We start from the raw sequence: 11727 nt of genomic DNA on the forward strand, positions 1-11727 counted from the left end.
GGGGGAATCCAGAGCCAGGGGTCCGGCGCGCAAGGCCGTGGGAGCCAGGGAAAGTACTGTCCAAGGCTGGCGGGTCCCACAGAGGTTTTTGGAAGACAGAGTTGAGGGGAACATTCTGGAGATCTCTGTCTCCCTCTGTTTCTGTCTCTCTCCCTCTGTCTCTGTCTGTCTCTGTCCTCTTCTTCTTCCTCTTTCTCTCTCTGTGCATATCTGTCTGTCTACCTCTGTCTCTGTCCTTTCTCCTCTCTCTCTCTGTCTCTCTCTGGTTATCCATGAAAAATTACAGATCCCTTTGGATGTTCATGGCATTAACTCTCTACCCTCTTAGCCTCCTTCAGTGAATGTCAATGGGGTACCTGTCTTTGGGTGGCTCAAGGTGAAATCAGAGACAGCCCAAGCCTGCATTCCCCGAATGCGTTGCCTTCCCATGGTGCATCTCCCCAGTTTTCATCAGTGAGCAGCTTCTTTGAAGAGTCTTGTAACACTCCCCTCCCTCTCCCTGCTCTAAGGCAGAATCACACTTTACCACCCTCTCTGGCCTGCTGTCGCGTTTCTGTCACCATCTCTTGCAGGGATTCTGTCATCCTCTTTGGAGATGGCACCTGTGTCATAACTTATCTCTGTCATCTTCCTTCCTCCGCCCTACCTCCATGCTTAGTGCAGAGCATGGCAGCCGGTGCACAGTGGGCACTCTGTGGGAACACAGTGGGCACTACAGGTCTGCCGTGCAAGGAATGCAGGGACAGAGGCACAGCTGTGGGCTGCAAGATTCAGAGGGAATGGGGGGTGGAGAACAATCTGTATCAAGGAGAGGAGATAAAAAATGGCGAGGGAGAGCTGGGAGAGAGGAGTCAATGATACCCTTCTTTTAAGCATCCCTTAGAGACACTAAATTTGCATAATTAAAATCCAAATAACAAGGAGTATGAACAGTGAATGGAGAGGGGATAGAATTGTAATGATAGGAAGAGACACAAAGAGGAGGTGAAGAGGGGCTCAGAGATAAGTTTGTGCTAGAACAGTAACAATAATCACTCTAATAAAGACCAAGTTCTGTGTGTGTTGGGGGAGACAGAACAGGAAGTGAGTGGGCCGAAAGGGTAAGCTTGAAAGTTGAGTTAACACAGGCGTGGTGCATTCTGGGACCAGAAACGACTCTCATATTACAAGACTGAATGGGTGGTTATGGTGAACTTGTTTTAAAAATCGAAAGAGGTGTTTCTAGGGCTGTCACACCCCTGAGGACATTGGAAGAATGGAGAGAGCTGAGGAGAGACGTCGGAGGATTGGAAGCTCAGCTCCAGAGCGCCGTGGCCCTTTCGGAGGGGAGGGAGGAGAAGATGGATAATAATATGCCGGAGAGATAAATTAATAATACTGAGCTACCTCACCGGGGTGTGACGAGTGTTAATTAATTAATTATTGTTTGCAAAGCACTTTGAAGGTGGAAAGGCCCTATAATTATTATGAATAAAATGTCAGAGATAATAATCCAGCAGAATGCAATGACCTCATCGGCCCCTCATTTGCATGGCATGGAGTAGAGCAGCCATTCAAGGACTCTCTGCCGAAAGGGGATGCCAGTCTCAGCGCCCCACCTCTGCTTTGCCGCATCTCTCTGTTGTCCCCAAAGCTGCGACCCCTGCTTCCTTGGCGGTGGATTCATAAGAACTGGTGTGAGAGGATGTTTTTACGACTGGGACTCAAAGGCGATAAGCTGGATGGTTTTAGGAGGGACAGTGTTCTCACGCTACAAGTTGAATAAGCACCGCCCATCAGTCAGACTTCAGAGCCGGAGGCTGTTTTGTTTGTTTCAATGAGAACAGAATAGTGGTCCAGGCCTGCTCTTAGAATGAGGGATGGAATGGGAGTGAACAGTGGGGATGGGGGTGGGATGAAGGGGGAGACCCTAGGAGGCAGCAGGTACCTGCAGTGCGCTGGTTCAGGCAGGAGGAAATAGCAGTGGACCTTCCGTGATATGGGCTCTTGGAGGTGCTATCCTAAACATGGGAGGTAAACAAAGCAAATGACAATGGGGACCAGGGACGTAACTCAGTAGAGCTGTGTCTATAGAAGGTCCTAGATTCAGTTCCCAGCACTAAATAAAGCCAAGTGGGGTGGCATATCCCTGCAACCTCCACGAGTTGGAGACAGTAAGATCAGAAGTTCAAGTCTATGCCCAGCTGTATGGTGAGTTCCAGGCCAGCACAGGCCATGAGAGACCCTCTCTTCAACAAAGCAAAGCAAATCCAACGCACAGAGCACCAAATGAAAAGTCCCCATTCGTAGCTGCCCTGTGGTGGGCCCCACTAAAATCGAAGGAAACGGGGATACTTGTCCTACATGAGAGGTACAGGCTGTGAACTTGAGCCTGTGGGGATGGTGGGATGTGTACTGAGGGGAGGGCTTTGGGGGGGTGTTAATCTTAGAAACCAGGATGTCCAAGGAAGGTTGCTTTTAGTCAAATGCTTCCTCCTGGTTTGAGTGACCAAGCAAAAGAAGCATGAGGTGCATTTGCCAACCCTTCCCCCTGTGTCAGGGAAGCAGAGCCACCTTGCTGGCAGGTCCATCCTGTGGAAGGGAGACACTGAGGACTGTTCTAACATCAGGGAAGCCCATGCAGAGAAGGAAGTGAAGAAGCTGCGGTCGGGCACAGACCGGATGTCACACCAGCTTATACCAGCTCACGCACCAAACCGAGGAAACAATGCAGGCTCCTTTGATCTTCCTGAGACAAGACAGCTCACCTTGTGTTCGTCTCATGTCTGCCCTGTGGGGGACTGTGGGGCCAATTCCAGAAGGGTCAGTAGGCCATTGACCTTGCATTGTAAAAATCGAAAGGTCTGGCTTTTTATTGGGTCTATTTTGTTCTCCACGAGACACCCTGCAGAGGGGAGGGTGGACTGCTAGCCTCAGAGACCGACTCCTTCATTCTTCCCACCACATCCTCAGCTCCACGTACGGCTAAGACCATGTTCTGTAGATGCCAGTCCTGCTCTCCACAACCAGGGGAGGAATGGCTTCTCACGCCATTGTTGTGAGCTTTTACTGGAGCCAAGGCCGTGACTTTCCCTTAGGACTTAGGATACCACACATTCCAGGACCTGCTTCCAGAGTTCGACACCATAGGTTTGGGATGTGACTCACCTATATGCTCTTCCGGCCAATTTCCAAGCCAAGCTCTCGCTGCCAGTCTGGAGACTACACTTGGAGACACACTCATTTGGAGACCCGAGAAACCTGTTTTTGGAAAGAGGGACTGGGTGTGACTAAGTGGATGCAGACTAAGGAACATGTACGCTGGGGACAGTTGAAGAGAATGGGCCTGGGACGGGAACGAGGCTGTCAGAATCCCACGCTAAATGGGATCCATCCTGAGTGAGGCCAGAGCTCTACTCCCTGCTCTGCATGGAAAGGGATGGTATCCCTCCTCTCTCTCTCTCTCTCTCTCTCTCTCTCTCTCTCTCTCTCTCTCTCTCTCTCTCCCTCTCTCTCTCTCTCTGAAAAATCGCCAACAAGGACAGGGAACCAGTCTGCAGAGAAGTCAGTGTTAAATGAGATGGATTTAAGGAGGGTACACTACAGAGGTAGGGCTCCATGGCTACTAATAATTAGAGCTCATTGGGAAATCTCACAAATCCTCGGCGGGCTGAGAGACAGTTTGCCAAGTCCTCCTGACTTCTCTTCCCTGGCCGTCCCCCACTCTGCAAGTGGCTTTGAACTGGGACTTCAAAGAGAAACCGGACTCTTTTCTTCAAACAGGTTTATAAAGAGATTTTGATACAAGACAACAATACTTGTCAGCGGTGCCCGGTTATCGCCCCTCCCTTTGTAGTTTTATTAGGAAATAATTTCCCTGCTGCTGTGGCTCCTGCTGGCTCGCCTTGTTTCTCCATTTGTGATCCGATCTGCCCACCAGAGGGGCTTCCCCTCACTCCAGTGCAGCTTTGCCAGCTGGGGGCTTCCAGAAAGACAGCACAGGAAGGCTCTCACGGATCCAATTCGTCATCTGCCCCTCTCCTGCCCTAACCATCTCTGTTGCAAAAATGCAATTTGTTTGACCTCTGGGGAGGTTTAGAATCTCAGCTTCTCAAAGAATCCTCCTCCTCCTCATTATTTTAAAGAAGAGAATGAGGAAATTGGCTAGGAAATGAGTCTCCCCTTACAAAGGCCCCATGTCTTAAGACAGGCAAGGGACTCTCGGTGGATCAGAAACGGAAACAGCTGAGTCTGGAGATGACTAGACCTAGGTAGGAGCTGCCCCTTCCAAGCAGGTATAAGTTATGGCTTGCCGGAGCCTGTTTCCTTGGTGTCATTTTCCCCATAGTGCAGTATATGAATGACAATGAGAGGACAGACAGGATAGGCACAGTGTCCTCCAGCCCCAGTTTTCAGGGGCAGGGAGAACGGAGTATAGGCAGACTGATAGGGTTGTTTGTCCTCTGGGCTGCCACGGTAAGGGACAGACACTCGACTTCAGGGGTTTAGCTGCTAGACTTTGCAGGGCAAGCAGGGCAGGACCAGGCTCTCAGAGGGAGAGTGGATTAGGGGAAGGGATGTGTTTAGGGAGAGCATTTAGATGTGCTTCTGTCTCTGAAAGGGGACAGAGAAGGAGCCAATGGAGACACTGGTGTGAAGACATGACCAAGGGATGGTAATCCTGGGAGAGGGTGGAGGCTCCAGGGGAGCGCTCGCCCGTGGAAGATAGGACACTACTCCCTTCTCTTCTATGTCTACCTTGCTTGAGAGGGAAACACGAAACAGATGTCAGTCATGGAGGCTAGGAGAGCAGATGTGAGTAAGTCTATCTTGGCTGCCATTTATTCTTTTCTCTAGGAGGTAGGAAATAAAGTTGTCTGTAGAGGGTCAGGAGGTGCCTCCCACGGGAGCTAGGATGCTTATGGTGGGAAGATCTTGGAGACCATTGATATTCAAAGCCCTCATGGTAGAGGTTTGGTCCAGAGGGATTTAGTTTTCCAAAGCATTTGCTCTGTGGATTTGGGTTACAGCGGGGACTCAAACCCAGGTCTTGCTAGCTTCAGGGATCTGAGTCTTCAAATCCAGAAGATACCTTCTACATCCCGGAAGCGAGGGTGCAGCCTGGTTCTACCTCCCACTGGGAGGATGGAGAAGCTAGGAGTTGAGTGAGACTATGACCCCCTCCCTCCCCCCACAGCACTAGAGGTCAGGTCAGGGCCCTGCCTCAGAAAAGACAGGTTGGTGTAGTGAGGTGCTCGGTCTCACCGAGCAGCAAAGGGAGTATTTGAGAATCTGGGATATCCTAAAGTCACCCCCAAGCCCTGCCCCTTGGCATTCCTCAGCTGCTGAAGTGGTTGGCTGCCCAAGGATTACTCATTGTCAACCGTTTCCCAGCTGTGGTCTGTGAGACAGTGAAAAGCTTTCATTGCAAAGCCACAGCTAGCGAACCCAGCCTCAAAATTTGTAACTTCTAAGTAGAATGTGTCAGACCAGAGGAGCACAAGAGCCTTGCGGTCCCTGCTGGGGCTGTGTTGATGTTATACCCACTCCGTAGGCAGGGCAAGATGATGCCAGAAATGAGTCCTCAAGCTTCCCACAGATCTGCCCAAACACAGTGATAAAATGGCAGTTTTCTGGTGTTCCATTTTCTACACGGTGGGAAACATTGACTAATGAAGACCTTTTCCCACAACCTATGGCCTGGGCAGACTGACCTCAATCCCAGCCACTCCTGTAACGTTAAGGTAGCCAGTCAGGAAACAAACCAAACCAAACCCAAACCCAAGCCACAGGAACTGCAGTACCCTTATATATTTATTTGCATTTAGGGGTGGTAAGATGACTCGTGTGTCAAATGCAGGCTGCAGCCCATCTGCACAGTCATGAACTAAGAACAGATTTATATTCGTACAAGCTTATTTTTTTTTAAAGAAGTAAAACACGAAGAATATTTTGTAGTGACTGTGTGTGGCCTACCAAACGAACATGGTAGTTAATTAGCCTTTTAAAGAAGTTTGTCAACCCCTGCTAACGAATGCTTTTATCACAGAAAGAAAATAATGGAGTTGGATAATTCGCCAGCAAAAAGTTCACTAGTCGTACACTAAATGTGTGTGCGCGCACTTATAACAGGATGTATATCCCAAGTGTTTGGCTGCTGTTTTTTACGTTGCTTATGTCCCCTAACATCATGGCCTTTACTTGGGCGTGAAGTCAGAAGCAAACCTCAGAGGTCTTTCTGACCTAAGGTCATAGACCCCTCATGCTCCTGGTCTAGATTTCCCTTTGAGTTGGAAGAATCAACTGTAGGCTAGACAGCTAGCTACCCCCTTACAGACCCTTGTCTGCAGATGAAGCTTATCTACACTTGGGGCAACAGACAGGGAGTCTAGTGTCTGTGGCCAGGGGCCTTTGGTGCTCCCCACATGGATCCTCAACTCTTTGACCACCAAGGACATCAAAAGCCTTGCAAGAGTTGTTGTCAATTAACTGAATACCATGACATCACCGAGCAGCCTATGTCTCTGAGCAGCCAAACCCCACGGGCAGAGCCTTTGGTGGGATGCAGAGCTTCCCTGTGGAGACAGATAAGCTAACATCTCCTGGCACTCAGCAGGAGGAGCCTGGGCACACACAGCACACTAGTGTAAACACAGGCTGCTGGGATAGGGGAAGCAGGGAGGCTTGGGTTCCTGAAACCAGAGAGGGAGAAGAGTGGCTTAGTGTACCTGAATACAAGGGTCCGAGACAAGGCTCTGTTGCATTTACTTGATGGAATAGTGGAGTGTCTTGGACATTTTGCAGTTGTTCTCTGTGCAGCGAGGATAACAACAGTATCTACCTCCGGTGGTTATTGGGGGTAGGGTAACAAGATACAAAGAAATCAGACAAGAAGGCAAAGCAGATGTTACTGGAGTCTTTGCTATTAGATCTCAACACTTCCACTAAGGATCCGAAGGGAGGGAAGAGAGAGAGAGACAGAGAAATACTGTGTGAGTCAGCTAGACAGGGACAGCAACAGGCCCAAACCCACAGCACAGGGCAGGGTTGGAGTGCACAGGAAAGGCAAGGCTGGAAGAGGAAATGATAACTAAACGAGACTCGATCCATTTTCAAGAAATGATTAGTATCACAGGAAAAACGGAGCTAGTAGACCAGATGGCTCAGCGAGCACACCGTGAACCAGCCTTAGGGGTTCATAATCTGGAAGCCCATGACTCAAACCCTAGCCCTAGCCATGATCTGCAAGAGTTTGGTCAGTGACCTGAGCTCCCTTGTCTGTAAAACAGGGTGATATTAATCACTTGGACTCACTGGGCACAATGAACATGAGTGCTGTCTGTGCCCTGAATGGAATGAGGACTGGGTACCTCCAGGTACTTAAGTGCCACTAAACAGAAAGGCCAGGTCATGTGTCTCCGCTGGCATTCTTTAGGACCAAAGTTTCCACTTAATGGTGAACTATGAAGGCCCAAATGGGCTTCTCTTTGAGCAGACCTGTGGAAGGTGACGGCAACATTTCAGGCCCTGCAATCTAGTGCCCCTGACATCACTTCCATGCCCTTATCCCTTCTCTCTCACTGGCTGATTCCCTTTGCTCTTGTTGGCAAGTCAGTTCTGAAACTTGGCATAGGCGTCTGTTTGAAGATACAAGGATATCCACATGAGCCTATTGAAGGCCAACTAGTGTGGGTGGGTGCTCACTTCTGTAGGCTTAGAGCATACAAAATGCTCATGCTGCTTGCCCATTGGCCCACTGGGAGTGTTCTAAAGAGATACACATTTTAAGTCAAGGGGTGGGTTTGTTTTTGCCTACGGATTTACCTCTTGTTTTCCATGTAATTTATCTGCCTCTAGAACTAGAATGTAGCTGAATCTGGTACACACACACACACACACACACACACACACACACACACACACGCAAAAGGAAGAAAAGAAAAGAAATCCAATACTGCCTTTAAACCAAGCTTATCTACTTGTTAGTTGCCCAGTCCTTCAAGTGGTTATGCTGTTTCTGTGTTTCTCGTGTCTTCACGCTTCCCAAATAGCTTTCAAAGTCTAAAAGCCGTGGCCACAAACAACACGCAAACAGAATTCAGCTCTGAAGTTCCACGGAGTGCAGTGTCTAGAGCCAGGGAAGGCTTTTTGTGTAAGCCACCAGCTTAACCAAGTTTTACGGGGGGGAGAAAGATCTAAAAACAGACAACAGAGTCTAAAGCAAAGAGCAGTTTTCTGGGAGATAGAGGAGAAGGAAGGAATATGTTGAGAATAGAAGCATCGTTGTAGAGTCTTCTACAACTGAGGACTGAGGAGGGAAGGAAGGTTCCAGAGCTGAACAGCATTCGTGTATATGTGTGGTATTTAGAAGAGGGCCCCATCCAGGATAGAGTTCGGAGGCAAAGCCTTTCAGAGCCAGAGGAAGTTAGGATAATGATGTGTGTTGGAGACTCACGGTGGGAAGATTTCTTCAAGTGCCCCACACTGTACCCTGACTGGGTTTCAGACAGGAAGACAGCAACCATATGACCTGTGTGACTAGCAGATGTGGCTTCAGCAAGTGAAGAGTCAGCAGCACTTCAGAAATGTCTAAAGCGCAGACCGCTTTACCCTGTTGCAGTATGTCTCAAAGAACCCTGGGTTCAGAAGAACTGTTCTTCTAAGTATACATAAAAAGGCACAAAATCCAGCAATTGAATGCCTTCTCTGACTGTCGTGCCAGACTGCCTTAAAGACTGTCTTTCCCGTATGTATATAGTAAGGTCCAGTTCGCTGTATCCATGACAACTCGAGTTTTTTTTTTTTTTTTTTTAAACCCTTTCTCCCTTTCTATCAACCTGGGCTCCATGGAGCAGACAGGCAGCGGTGGGAGAAACTGAGTCACATGTCTCCATGCAGCTCCATGAGATTCTTTTCCTCTTTAACCCATATTGGGCATCATTTGAAGCTGAACACGGATATTGAACCACTAACAGTGGAGATGGAGGAACCCCTTCCTGACTTCACTGTTGGGAGTTTAACCTGCAAACAACACTGCCTTCATGGATTCAACTTGTGAGGGTTTTAAAGATCCCAGGTCTGTGACATGCGGGCTGGCAGCTGCTGCCTGAGTGTGCTTTTCCCATAAGTGACACCCGGCAAGCTCGTTCTTGCTGGTTGCTCCCTAGAAGTCAGTGGCGCATTGGATTTTTTAAACCCTGACAACCCGTTCTTCAAATGTTTCGTCTCTCATATCCGTTGCAGTAGGCTGAACAACGGTACCCAACGATATCCCCATCTCAGCTGAGGAGCCTGTAAATGTCTGCCTGACTGGAAACAGGAATTTTGAGAGTGTGATTACATGAACGACTGAGAATGGAGTGTGTCGGTCCATTTTTGTACTGTAATAAAATGCCGGAGGCTTACGCTATAAGGAGGCTAATGTTCATATTACGATTCTGCATGTGGCAATGATCTCATGCTTTCAGAGGTTTGACACAGCTCACAGAGAATGCTTATATACAATCTCGGTAACTCTCCTTTTTCCTTTAAGGCCACTAATTTCCAATCCTGGGGCCTCTGTCCCTGTGACTTTACCCAGTCTCAATCACCTGCTAAGGTTGGGTCAAGTTTCCACTTTAATTCCTCACAGTGGGAATTAAGCTTCGACATAGAAGTCCCAGGGAACAGACATGTGCAAACAATAGCTGGGAGATTATCCTGGGTTATCTGGATAAATTCTTAAGAGTGGACCACAAGTGTCCTTGTAAGAAAGAGCCCAGGGACATTTGCCCACAGAACAGAAGTTGATACTGTATGGCCGTAAACTGAGGACTGCTGGCAGCCACTGAAGCCTCCAGAAAGATCCTTGACTGTCAACATGTTGGTTTCAGCTCCACGGTATCCCTGGTATATTTCTAGTTCTTACAGCGATTGGAAAGCAAACCACTGTGAAATCAGTAATTTCCTCTTGAGCAGAGGTTAAGGGCTGAGAGAGCGTGTCTCCTTGGTTCTCGGCTGGTCTACCTGTCAAGCCTTGCGTCTGCTCTCTACTGCAGAACACCGTCTTTTTGCAGGGTCAGCACAGCTATTTTCCATCTGTAACAAAGGCCACTTCTCAAAGTGACAGGGCCATCGAGCAGATGACGGCGCTCTTAGTGTCTAAATTTTAATCTGACCCATGTCGTGATGTAAAAAAAATTAAGTTGTTCAAACCTCAGAAACAAGTTGAACTTTTCACTTTAATAATATTGGGAGCTCTTCATGATCAAGATACAAAACCACAAGGCCCCCAGTGTTTTAGATGGTCCATCAGTGTGACCCCAGGACTTGGGAGGCAGAGAAAAGGGGATCAGACGTTCAAGACCATTCTTAGTTACATCATGAGTTTGAGGCAACCTGGGCTATACAGAAAACCCTGTCTCGGAAAACAAAGAAAAAGGTTTTAGTCAACTAAACCTGACGTGGTTCCTTAGCCCTGCTAACATGGTGTGGAAGGAGGCTTGGGATTTTCAGGAAACGAATGTTCCAGAGTTAAGGAGCCCACTGTGGGGGTTGCCATGGTGTCTCCCTCTCCACCTTCACATTCATCCCAGATGTCACTGTCCTCCCCCTGGTTCTGATTTTCATTTAGCAAGAGGCCAAAGCCACCAACTTTCCCATCCCCCAAGCCTTTCTCCTTCTCAGCAGTTTGCCTTTCTCACCTCTCTCTCCCTTGGCTGTTTCTCTTCATTCCGTGACTTCTTCTGAGGAGACAGAGAGAAAGGTCTGTTCTTCCCAGGGAGCGAGAGTATTCTCACAGGCAGGAGAAAGGATTTCATCTAAGTCCATCTTGGTGATCTGAGCTCGCGGGGCCTATTTAAGAAGCATGGGCAACTCACAGGCCGTTGTACCATGGGGAGATCCCAATGAATTTTTCACCTCTTAGATCATCTGATGGATGGGGTGGGGGTGGGGTTGAGACGCTCACGAAGCTTCCTGAGCCTCCTGACCAATCTTCTTCCTCTGTGAGGGATGTGAGTAGGTCTGATCTCATAGAACACCCTGACAACTGCTGATCGTCAACTCCAGCCCACTGAGACAGAACTTCAGGGTTAAAAGGCACCTTTCTGGAGCTCATCCATTCTAACCCCAGTGAAATCATCAGTGTGGGCTAAGGCAGTCCAGAGGAGGAGAGAAAAGGCCCAGGGACCCCTGATAGAGTTTATTTCCCCAGGAGTGCTCAGGCCTAAGACTCCTGGGCTATTCCTTGGGACACATTGTCACAGTAGTGGTAGGTCAATGGAAGAAAGCAAGAGAAAGCCTTCTTTATTTGAAATACACCTTTTAATTGGCTACTCTACCATCCATATGCCTCTGTTCCACAGACGTAGAAAACAAGGCAAATTCTTCTGGTGGCCTCTATGGCACAGATGTATTTTGTTAAACCAGGAACTTGGGGATAAACCTAGATGCTTCTAGCATTTGGGCGAGGCAGCTACATTACGGGGATGCTTCAGGGAGCTGCTGGGCTATCTGGCAAAGGAACAAACAGTCAGGCAAGCTAGGAAGATCCATTAACCAACTTAGAAGATGGACATTCCTGATGCGTGCATTAACCTTTTCTGGTCTGGCTGTCCTTGCCAAAGGACAGCAGTGTGCCTTACATTTCTGAAATGACTTTCTTTCATCCCTGAGAGGGGATATGGTATGCATATGGGCAAACATACCTGAGTACACCCACCTATACAACACACACACACACACACACACACACACACACACACACAC

The sequence above is a fragment of the Rattus norvegicus genome, chromosome 17, assembly GCF_036323735.1.
Source record: "Rattus norvegicus strain BN/NHsdMcwi chromosome 17, GRCr8, whole genome shotgun sequence".
In the NCBI taxonomy this organism is placed as follows: domain Eukaryota; kingdom Metazoa; phylum Chordata; class Mammalia; order Rodentia; family Muridae; genus Rattus; species Rattus norvegicus.